Source organism: Leopardus geoffroyi, chromosome C1 (assembly GCF_018350155.1).
Source record: "Leopardus geoffroyi isolate Oge1 chromosome C1, O.geoffroyi_Oge1_pat1.0, whole genome shotgun sequence".
NCBI classification, from domain to species: Eukaryota; Metazoa; Chordata; class Mammalia; order Carnivora; family Felidae; genus Leopardus; species Leopardus geoffroyi.
Genome location: NC_059328.1, coordinates 92,508,093 through 92,519,188, shown reverse-complemented (window position 1 = coordinate 92,519,188; position 11,096 = coordinate 92,508,093). Strand labels below are relative to the sequence as shown.

The window sequence follows — 11,096 nt, the reverse complement described above, 5'->3', positions numbered from 1 at the left end:
CCAAAGCTATCTACACATTCAATGCAATCCCAATCAAAATTGCACCAGCATTCTTCTCGAAACTAGAACAAGCAATCCTAAAATTCATATGGAACCACAAAAGGCCCCGAATAGCCAAAGGAATTTTGAAGAAGAAGACCAAAGCAGGAGGCATCACAATCCCAGACTTTAGCCTCTACTACAAAGCTGTCATCATCAAGACAGCATGGTATTGGCACAAAAACAGACACATAGACCAATGGAATAGAATAGAAACCCCAGAACTAGACCCACAAACGTATGGTCAACTCATCTTTGACAAAGCAGGAAAGAACATCCAATGGAAAAAAGACAGCCTCTTTAACAAATGGTGCTGGGAGAACTGGACAGCAACATGCAGAAGGTTGAAACTAGACCACTTTCTCACACCATTCACAAAAATAAACTCAAAATGGATAAAGGACCTGAATGTGAGACAGGAAACCATCAAAACCTTAGAGGAGAAAGCAGGAAAAGACCTCTCTGACCTCAGCCGTAGCAATCTCTTACTCGACACATCCCCAAAGGCAAGGGAATTAAAAGCAAAAGTGAATTACTGGGACCTTATGAAGATAAAAACCTTCTGCACAGCAAAGGAAACAACCAACAAAACTAAAAGGCAACCAACGGAATGGGAAAAGATATTTGCAAATGACATATCGGACAAAGGGCTAGTATCCAGAATCTATAAAGAGCTCACCAAACTCCACACCCGAAAAACAAATAACCCAGTGAAGAAATGGGCAGAAAACATGAATAGACACTTCTCTAAAGAAGACATCCGGATGGCCAACAGGCACATGAAAAGATGTTCAGCGTCGCTCCTTATCAGGGAAATACAAATCAAAACCACACTCAGGTATCACCTCACGCCAGTCAGAGTGGCCAAAATGAACAAATCAGGAGACTATAGATGCTGGCGAGGATGTGGAGAAACGGGAACCCTCTTGCACTGTTGGTGGGAATGCAAATTGGTGCAGCCGCTCTGGAAAACAGTGTGGAGGTTCCTCAGAAAATTAAAAATAGACCTACCCTATGACCCAGCAATAGCACTGCTGGGAATTTATCCAAGGGATACAGGAGTACTGATGCATAGGGGCACTTGTACCCCAATGTTCATAGCAGCACTCTCAACAATAGCCAAATTATGGAAAGAGCCTAAATGTCCATCAACTGATGAATGGATAAAGAAATTGTGGTTTATATACACAATGGAATACTACGTGGCAATGAGAAAAAATGAAATATGGCCTTTTGTAGCAACGTGGATGGAACTGGAGAGTGTGATGCTAAGTGAAATAAGCCATACAGAGAAAGACAGATACCATATGGTTTCACTCTTATGTGGACCCTGAGAAACGTAACAGGAACCCGTGGGGGAGGGGGAGGAAAAAAGGAAAAAAAAAAAAAAAAAGAGGTTAGAGTGGGAGAGAGCCAAAGCATAAGAGACTGTTAAAAACTGAGAACAAACTGAGGGTTGATGGGGGGTGGGAGGGAGGAGAGGGTGGGTGATGGGTATTGAGGAGGGCACCTTTTGGGATGAGCACTGGGTGTTTTATGGAAACCAATTTGGACAATAAATTCATATATTATAAAAAAAAAAGAATTAAATTTATGAAAAATAATAAAGTAACTAGAAAAAATAAAAAAAAAATAAAAAGAAAATAAATTCCTTTGTAAGTGAAAAATGTCTGTTTCTTCTACCATATTAATTTAAACTTTGCACATCTGTATTTCTGTTATTCCATATATTTGCTGGTATTATTTCATAATAACAGGAATAATATCAGCGTTCATTGAGCACTTACTATGTTGTAGGCATTGTTTTAGTCGAAGCACCTTCATGTATTCATTTGTTCAAATCTCACCATTCAGTGAGGTAGATATTATTCTTTCCTTTTACAGGTAAAGGAACTGAAGCATATAGAGATTAAGTCACTCTCTCAAGGTTACACAATCAGTGTAGAACCCCCCTATATCTGGGTTTCCTAAATGAGGTCCACAACTGTAATTGAGTCAAATTTAGAAGGCTTTATATCTGGGAGTGGTCTTTTTCTGCCTCTATTCCAGTAGCTAGAACTTAGTTACATGGCTGCACTAACTGCAAGGGCGGCTGCACTAACTGCAAGGGCGGCTGGGAAATTGGCTAGTCCAATTGTGTACCTAGGAGGAAAATGGAAATGCTTTGGTAAATAGTTAAGCAGTTTCTGCCATATGACTACAAACTAGTAAACATAAGATTACATAACTTGTGATAAATTCTATAAAATAAAATAGCATGTATGAGTGAGAATAATGGAGTGGAGGTGGGGAGCTATTTCAGGAAATTTCTTTGTAATAATAAGATAATATTTAAATTGAGACCTGAGAAATGAGAAGAAAAAGAGCAGTACAAGAAAGAACATTCTAGGCATGTATGAAGGCTCTGAGGTCAGAAGGAGCTTAGATAACCTAAGGAGTTGCAAGACCAGCACGGCTGAGCCCAGGAAAGAGTCGCACGAGACAAAGCTGGAGATGTAGGCAAGGGCCACATCATGCAGCACTCCATAGAACATATTAAAGAGTTCCCATTTGGGGCGCCTGTGTGGCCTGTTGGGTTGAGCGTCCAACCTTGTCTCAGTTTGTGATCTTACAGTTCATGGGTTTGAGCCCTGTGTTGGGCTCTGTGCTGGTGGTGCGGAGCCTGCTTAGGATTCTCTCTCTCTCTCCCTCTCTCTCTCTCTCTCTCTGCCTCTCCCCTACTTGCTTTCTCTCTCTCTCAGAATAAATAAATAAACTTTAAAAAAATAAAGAGTTTGCATTAAATCCTAATAGCAGTGGAAAGACATCATATTTTAGTATTTCTAACAGGATGTTAAAATGGGATTCTTTCTGACTCACTGACTCAGCTGACTCTTTCAATTACCCCCACGTTCCCAAGTGAAGTGTTAGAGTCAGATCATTAATGGCAGAATTACAGAGAAGGTGCTAAAAGCCAGTTCTGTGGATCCTTACTCCCCTGCCTATCTTAAGGCTATAAAAGGGCTAAAACTGAAGGAGCTGAGAAACTAGTCAAGAAGCTTCCCTTGGAAAAAATTTTCAGTGCATTGTGAGTCTTCCCTATACCCATGGGGACTGGTGGTACGGGTGTTTTTACTTCACCTCAGGTCTGGTGAGGAAGGTTTAAGGTGACAAGGTGGAGAGTTTGACTTGTATCCCCTGGATTCCATGGAACACAGAAATACATGGAAAATAGTTTACTGGCATGAGACCAAAGAAATGCCTTTGGGAAGTAACTATGATCCCTCCATTAGCATCTTAAAGGTATGAAATCCTTGGTAGGACTATGTACCTGGGTTACTGAAAATGGGATCATGCCAAGAGGCCTTCTGCCTAAACCAGACAACCTTATCAGAAAGAGGCTGCAGATGCACCATCAGAGGCTGAAGGTGAGGCTGGGGCTTGGGTTCCTGCATGAGTGTTTGGTTCAGGTAGAGATTTTGCCTACTTCAAGGAAGCTCTAGACAAGGGAACTCACAGCAGAATATCCAAGGTGCTCATAAAACCAACCCTGAGAACAGGAGTCAATTTTAAATACCTGCCACGGCCAGAGTATACCAGTGCTAGATTACATTTGTGCCTGTCAAACAAGACCCAGCCTTTACTGCTCTTCCTGCTCTGGCCCCTCCACACTTGATTGGCCAAAGGCCAGCTGAGAGAATGAAAATTTGTTGATCCTCACTGCAAAGGCTCTAGCATTAACTAGCAGTAGGAAGCATTAACTGCAATAAAGTTCAGAATTTTGACCAACACGCTGGACTGGGCATTTTTATTATTGAACTGGAACTACTTTGTGATTAACGGGAAGAATTTTGATTAACTGAGAGTACCAAAAAAGTCAAGGGACTTTTTGGCATTAGGAAAGAGCCTTTCTGCAGAGCTGATTTTATCAGGCTTTGGGGGAAAAAAGAATAAATCTGTTTTCTGTTCTCACCTTAAGAGAGTTTCTGGGTCTGGGTAAAGGATACTTGCTTTAAAGAATCACATTGGCTGCTGAGTGGATATCAGATCAGAGGATGATGGGTGTGAATGCAGAGGGAGCGTAAGGAGGTGATTGCTGGCTTCTCCACCTCCTTAGTTGTGTGACTTTGAACAAGTCACCGAACTCCTCTGTGCATCAGTTTCCTTGTCTTAGTGCAGAAATGTACTAAAAAACCCTAACAGGGTTGTTGAGAGGAATAAATGAGCTAACATGTAAAGTACTTAAAGCAGTGCCTGACCCAAAGTAAATATTATGAAGTATTTGTTGCTGTTTTTACTTTAAACATTATTATTGTAGCAGCCCAAATGAAAGACAGTGGTGACTTGGAATATCTATAACTAGAGAGCATGAAAAAGTTCATGCTGTATTTTAAAATTATAGACAATAGGAGTTTGTAGGGGATGATCAGATATGAGGAGAATAAGGTAGAGGGAGAGGGCAAGAATGGCTCCCAGATTTCTAGCTTGGACATCTGGGTGGAATTGAGATTATTGAGATTTAGGAAGGCAGGGATTGTGTTCAGGCTTAATAAAGATTCATGGGTGCTGATGCTTTTAAAGTATTCATTTTAATAGCATTGAAAGATTTGGGCACCACAGGAGTAGTTTTTCTGAAATTGAAAGTGATCTAAAACAAAATCACCTTCTGACCCTTTGCCCTCATCATTTTAAAAAATGAGGGCAGGGGCGCCTGGGTGGCGCAGTCGGTTGAGCGTCCGACTTCAGCCAGGTCACGATCTCGCGGTCTGTGAGTTCGAGCCCCGCGTCAGGCTCTGGGCTGATGGCTCAGAGCCTGGAGCCTGTTTCCGATTCTGTGTCTCCCTCTCTCTCTGCCCCTCCCCCGTTCATGCTCTGTCTCTCTCTGTCCCAAAAATAAATAAACGTTGAAAAAAAAAAATTAAAAAAAAAAAAAAAATGAGGGCATGGTGAGTAGGTGATTGTGTGATAACACAGTTTTTCTTTCAAGAACCAAGAATGACCTCAACGGGTAATCAATCTTTGTAAAATAAACGTCAGAAAAAAATGGCATAATATTAACAATTCTAAAACTAACATTGTTATCTTTGGTGTCCTCCAAAATTTAATTGTCCTTTGTTTAATGCACTCAATAAACTACAAAATAAACTTATCCAGTGGGGGCTTCAATATAGCATTCAGATCTTTTTTTTTTTTTTCAAAAGCACACACACATAAATGCACAGATAAAATTTTAGCACTTATTAGTTTAAATGCCTTTAATGGTGTGTCACCTCATCTTTGCTTCAGTTAAGTTGATCTTTGTAAATAAAGTAATGGCTTTCCTATACTATAGATATGCTGTGGAGATAAAGGAAACTTTTGTTCTTTGGTATTAACTGGTACTGTGTTCTTCTCCACCCTTTGGTGGTGCAGTCAGTGTTGAGAACCAGAATTTTTCTTCTGCTTGAAGTCTTGCTGATAGCTGTCTTTATCAACCCCTTCAGACTTGCTAGGGATTAGAAGAACATTGGTATAAGATGCTAGGGCTGACCAATGAATAAGTGGCTAAGGGCTTTTAGTCTGAGCCCTCGCATTTTGTAGAACCCTGTGTAGATATGCATAGCCTCTCATTATCAGAACTTTCCTCCCAGTTCTTAACAGTATTGCAGAAGAAGATGCTCTGTCCTTCAGGACTCTGTAAGAGTCAGAAGAAGCAGGTTGTTCACTAAGCCTTTGGTGTCTAAGGTTATACTATCTGCCAGGGCTGGGGCCTCATCTTGGTTTAATGATTATGGTATTCCTGTTATAACAAACATTCCTATGGGTAAAAGTACTAAATCTCCTGTTTAGTGACAGATGTTTAGTTTGGCATTTTACTTTTGCTTTTGACAAATTCATAAAGAGGTAAAGCTGACTCACATGATCTAGAAAGGAGAAAATAAATTCAAATGTTAAAATACTAGACTAATTCTCTAGCAGGTGGATATGAGGGGAGTCCTTTGCTTTCAAATAGAGACTATTTTAGATAATAAAGGAACATTTTGAAATCCATACCAGGAATATACCAGGAAGTTAAAGTAAAACCAAATGTTAATGTTATTTCATCTCATTTTATTTTTTATAGTCATGGTGATCAACTGGAAACACCTGCTTTGAAAATTCCCAAGGTTGGCATGATATTGGTCTTGATGATATGGTGCTTTGGGAACCTATGGGATATTTGTTTCTGTGCTAGAGTAAAACTAGATCTGTTTATGCTTTTTATTCTTTCAAATTTATTTTCCTTCGGGGAGCCTGGGTGGCTCAGTCGGTTAAGCTTCTGATTTCAGCTCAAGTCATGATCCCACAGTTACTGAGTTTGAGCCCCGCATCGGGCTCTGTGCTGACAGCTCAGAGCCTAGAGCCTGTTTCAGATTCTGTGTCTCCCTCTCTCTCTGCCCCTCCCCTGCTCACGCTCTGTCTCTCTCTCAAAAATAAACATTAATTTTTTTTTCAAAATTTGTTTCCCTTCTTCAATTTTTGTCAAAGTAATACATGCACATGGCAAAAATAAAACAGAACTGAGGAATTTATACTGAAAAACAACATCTCTCTCAGTACCATTACCATCTACTACTCAGTACCACTTTCCACAGGCAAACAACCTTCCTTTATTTGGTATAAAGATTAAAATTATTTTTAATAATTACTGATTTTTACTCTTTTATTCCTGTAAACTATCTAAGAAGTTACAACTGGCAGTAATCTGGTCTGTATCCTTCAAGTCTTTGTTTCTATGCTTATAACAAACATATACACACATAGTAGTAGCAGCTACTTTTAATAACTTTTTATTTTTAGTAGTCCATTAATTACCTCTCAACTTTCTTTTCTTTTTCAACTTTCAATTATGTGCTGTTGGTGCCATTTCTTGACTTTTCAATTTAAAAGACATTATCTATTCACTGCCTATAAGAAAAATAAGGATTTAGCTATACTTTCTTGAATTTTGATAGATATTATAGTTTTATTATCAGTTGCTTTTATGTTTCTAAATAATATGCTTCAGCCTCTAGGTTTTGTCCCAACAGCCTTATATAATATTTCTTGATTCTTAAGCTATATTTATTCATTTAACAATTATTTATTGAGTATCTACTGTGATGATAGACACTATTCCACATGCTCAGTCATTAACAGAAAGATCCTAGCCTCACTGGCCTGTACATTCTAGTCAGGGAGGGGGTGTTGAGACACATAAATTATATAGTAGACATTGACAAGTTTAATGGGGAAAAAAAAGGAGAATAAGGTAAGAGGGATCAGGAGGTAGGGAGGTGGGAGTAACAATTTTAGGCTGGATGGTCAGATTTGGCCTCAATGAGAAGTGATGTTTGAGCAAAGACTTAAAGGCAGGCAGGGAGTTATCCATGTGAATATCTTAGGGAAGAGAGTTCAGTCAGAGGAAACCAGCAAAGGCCTCAAAGCAGGAGTGTGCTTGGCACGTTCAAGGATTGGCAAGGAGGCTAGTATGGCTGGAATGGAGTGAGCAAAGAGCCCTGTGGTGGACGCTGAGGTCAGAGAGATAACAGAAGGTGACATGACATTGTGCCATATGGACCAATAGAAGGACTTTTCACTTTTACTCTGGGTGCACTGGAAAGCCATTGGAAGGTTTTGAGCAGAGAAGTGACATAGTCTGACTTGTATTTAGAAGGATTTGTATAGCTTCCATGTTGAGAATAAGTATAGGAAGGTGTTGGTGGAAACAGGGGTTAGTTGGGAGGCTACTGCAGTAATCCAGATAGAGATAAAGGTGGTTCTGAGTAGGGAGTGCTTGTGGAGTTGGTGAGAAGTAGTCACATTCTGGATATACTTTGATGAGACTATCAGCTCTTTTCCCCTTTCTTCCATTTTATATACTCTTCTATCTACCATATTCTGTCAATCATATTTTTGTTTTTACATTTTCAAGGTTAATGCCAAGTTCATTCTTTATTGTAATCTTTCATGTGTTGTTTATAGGTTGATCCTGAAAGTTAACAATCAACCCTTTCCTATTTAGTTATTGTTTATTGCATAGCCAAATAATATGGAAAAATTACATTTAAACATAAATACATCCAAGATCATGGCCTCTGGGCTCCTTGAAGAAGAATGTTTCAGTGTCCAAATTAAATAAATTTTCTTTTATAATTTCAAAAGTTGCTTAAAATTATCCTACATTTTAGCTGCCTTCCTTTTTTTTTTTAAATCATGAATCATTTAAAAATGTAATTCTTATTGTCTCCCCCTAGAATTTCCAATTGTCTTTTTTGTATCTTATTGAGAAAAAAAAATATGTTTTCTTTACCATATAGCTGATACCATCCATTTCTATAGTCATTATATCTTTTGCACAGACTACATTTCTTTTTTCTTCTTGAAGACATTCTAGTCGCGGCCCACTGACTTCCTCTTCTGATTTAGATTGTAAACCCTGTGCACAGCTTCACTCTGGAATTGTTTTTCATTAGACTCTTGGGTTAGTTTCACCTTTTTTATATTCCATATCTTCCTCTTCGTTGGTTTCTACCTCATTTGTCTGGAATATATTAAACAAATTTTCATCAGAAAACAAATAGATGAAATTTCTGAGTACCTGTAAATCTGAACATGTTTTCAGTATTCTCTTCCATTGATTTATAGTTTGGCAAAGCACAGAATTCTGTATTCAAACATTTTATTCCCCTCAGAACTGTGAAGGTTTTGTTCTACTATCTTCTAGCATGAGAATTGCTGATGAGAAGTTTGATGTTAGTTTATTATTGTTCCTTGGTAAGTGACCTTTTTTGCTCTTCTTATCTAAAGACTTTAAAAGATTTTCTCTTCTCATTTTCATTGCAGCATTATTCACAATAGCCAAGATGTGGAAACAACCTAAATGTCCACTAATGAATGGATGAATGGATTCAAAAACCCTAAAAAAACCAAAAGACATACAATGGAACATTATTCAGCCATTAAAAAAAAAAAAAGGAAATCCTGACATATGTGACAAGATGGATGAATACTGAGGATATTATGTTAAGGGAAGTAAGTCAGTCATAGAAGGACAGATACTGCATGATTTTACTTCTATTAGGTATCTAAAATAGTCAAATTCATAGAAGCAGAGAGAATGGTGGTTACCAGAGGCTGGAAGGAGAGAAAAATTGGGAGTTGATTTCCAACAAGTGTAAGGTTTCAATTATGCAAGATGAACAAACTCTAGAGATCTGTTTTAAAACATTGTGCCTATAGTTAACAATATTCCATTGTACATTAAAATTTTTGCTAAGAGATCTCATGTTATATGTTCTTACCATGATAAAAAAAGTTAATTTAAAAAATCTCTTGGGATGCTTGTGTGGCTCAGTTGGTTGAATGTCTAGCTCTTGATTTTGACTCAGGGCATGATCTCAGGGTCATGAGATGAAGGCCCTTGACAGGCTCTGCACTGGGCAGTGTGGCCACCTTAAGATTCTCTCTCCTTTTCTCTCTGCCCTTCCCCTGTGCATCCTCTCTTTCTCTCTCTTTTTTAATTTTTAAAAATGCTTATTTATTTTTGAGAGAGAGTGATAGAGCATGAGCAGGGGAGGGGCAGAGAGAGAGGGAGACACAGAATCTGAAGCAGGCTCCAGTTCTGAGCTGTCAGCACAGAGCCCGAGGCGGGGCTTGAACTCATGAGCCATGAGATCATGACCTGAGCCAAAGTTGGATGCTTAACCAACTCAACCATGCAGGCGCCCCCCTCCCTTTCAAATAAAAAAGAAAGAAAGAAAAAAAAAATTTCTTAATATGTGGTATTTAAAATTTTTCTGAAGTTATGTCTAGATGATCTTTTTCCATTCATTTTGCTTGGCACTCCTTTTATCTCCTTTATTGGGAATACTTATGTCTTTCCTCAAGGGATATATATGTATCCTTTTATCTCCTTTATTGGGAGATACTTATGTCTTTCCTCAAGGGATATATATATGTATATATAACTCAAGGTCAGGATGTGAGAAAGGAGCATCTAGTTTGAACTTTGTGGAAGTAACATGTTTTCACATTTCTTTGAAAATGCTAATTTAAAAATTTAAAAGCTTATTTTTCTCTTCCAATAATCTTTCCCTAGGATCAGTACATGTACTATTTATCTCAGTCTTTCTCTTTTATTGTTTTATTGTTTTCTCTCTTCGCATCTTGAGTTGCCCATCAGGTTTAAGAATGGGACTGTTCTGGGGCGCCTGGGTGGCGCAGTCGGTTGGGCGTCCGACTTCAGCCAGGTCACGATCTCGCGGTCCGTGAGTTCGAGCCCCGCGTCGGGCTCTGGGCTGATGGCTCAGAGCCTGGAGCCTGTTTCCGATTCTGTGTCTCCCTCTCTCTCTGCCCCTCCCCCGTTCATGCTCTGTCTCTCTCTGTCAGATAAATAAATAAACGTTGAAAAAAAAAAATTTAAAAAAAGAATGGGACTGTTCTAGATAGCTTTTAGGAGTTTACTGCTGTAGTATATATAGGTCTGTCTTCCTGTGGGATGCCTCTGTGTACATGGGAGGGATCATTGATTATGGGAATTCCAGTCACCCAGGTAAACCTCCAAATTACAATGGCTTTACACAATAGGTTTGTTTCTCATCTGTGTCACAGTACAAAGCAAATGTCTCTGACCGGTAGGTGGCTATCTTGCATGTGATAATTCAGAGGCCCCAAATCTTTCCACTAGCATCTCCTTGAGCCTTGGTGCCTTTTGTTCCAGCTGTCAGAAGGGTTAATAAGAAAGCGAAAAGTGTCATACATCCCTTCTACTTACATTTTACTAGTTAGAGAACTACACCTGGGTATAAGAAAACTGAAAAATGAAGTCCCTGGCTGGGTACCTATTTCCCAGAAGAAGTATGTCACACTAAGAAATGAGGAGCACAAATTTTTGGTGCAGAGTCAGCCATTGCTTCTATAAATAGACTTAACCACTGGTTGTCTCCATTTTAGGGTAAGAGTTCTGGAGTCTTTTTGTTTTAGGGGGGATATTTGGCACTCCAAAATGCAAGACTAGAGAGAGCTTTACCTGGGACACTGGCATCCAGCTTTAGCATTCCTATTTCTCCTCAGTTTAT

The 11,096-nt window shown here is 39.0% G+C and overlaps 1 long non-coding RNA gene across 1 annotated transcript; it reads right to left on the bottom strand.

The window, feature by feature from the left end:
- Nucleotides 1–4,967: 4,967 nt before the first annotated feature.
- On the bottom strand, nt 4,968–8,555 carry LOC123600044. The gene is made up of 3 exons (XR_006713446.1): nt 8,330–8,555; nt 6,853–6,945; nt 4,968–5,506 (listed from the first exon to the last, which is right to left on the bottom strand). It is a non-coding gene; the product is annotated as an uncharacterized LOC123600044 (long non-coding RNA).
- Nucleotides 8,556–11,096: the final 2,541 nt, after the last annotated feature.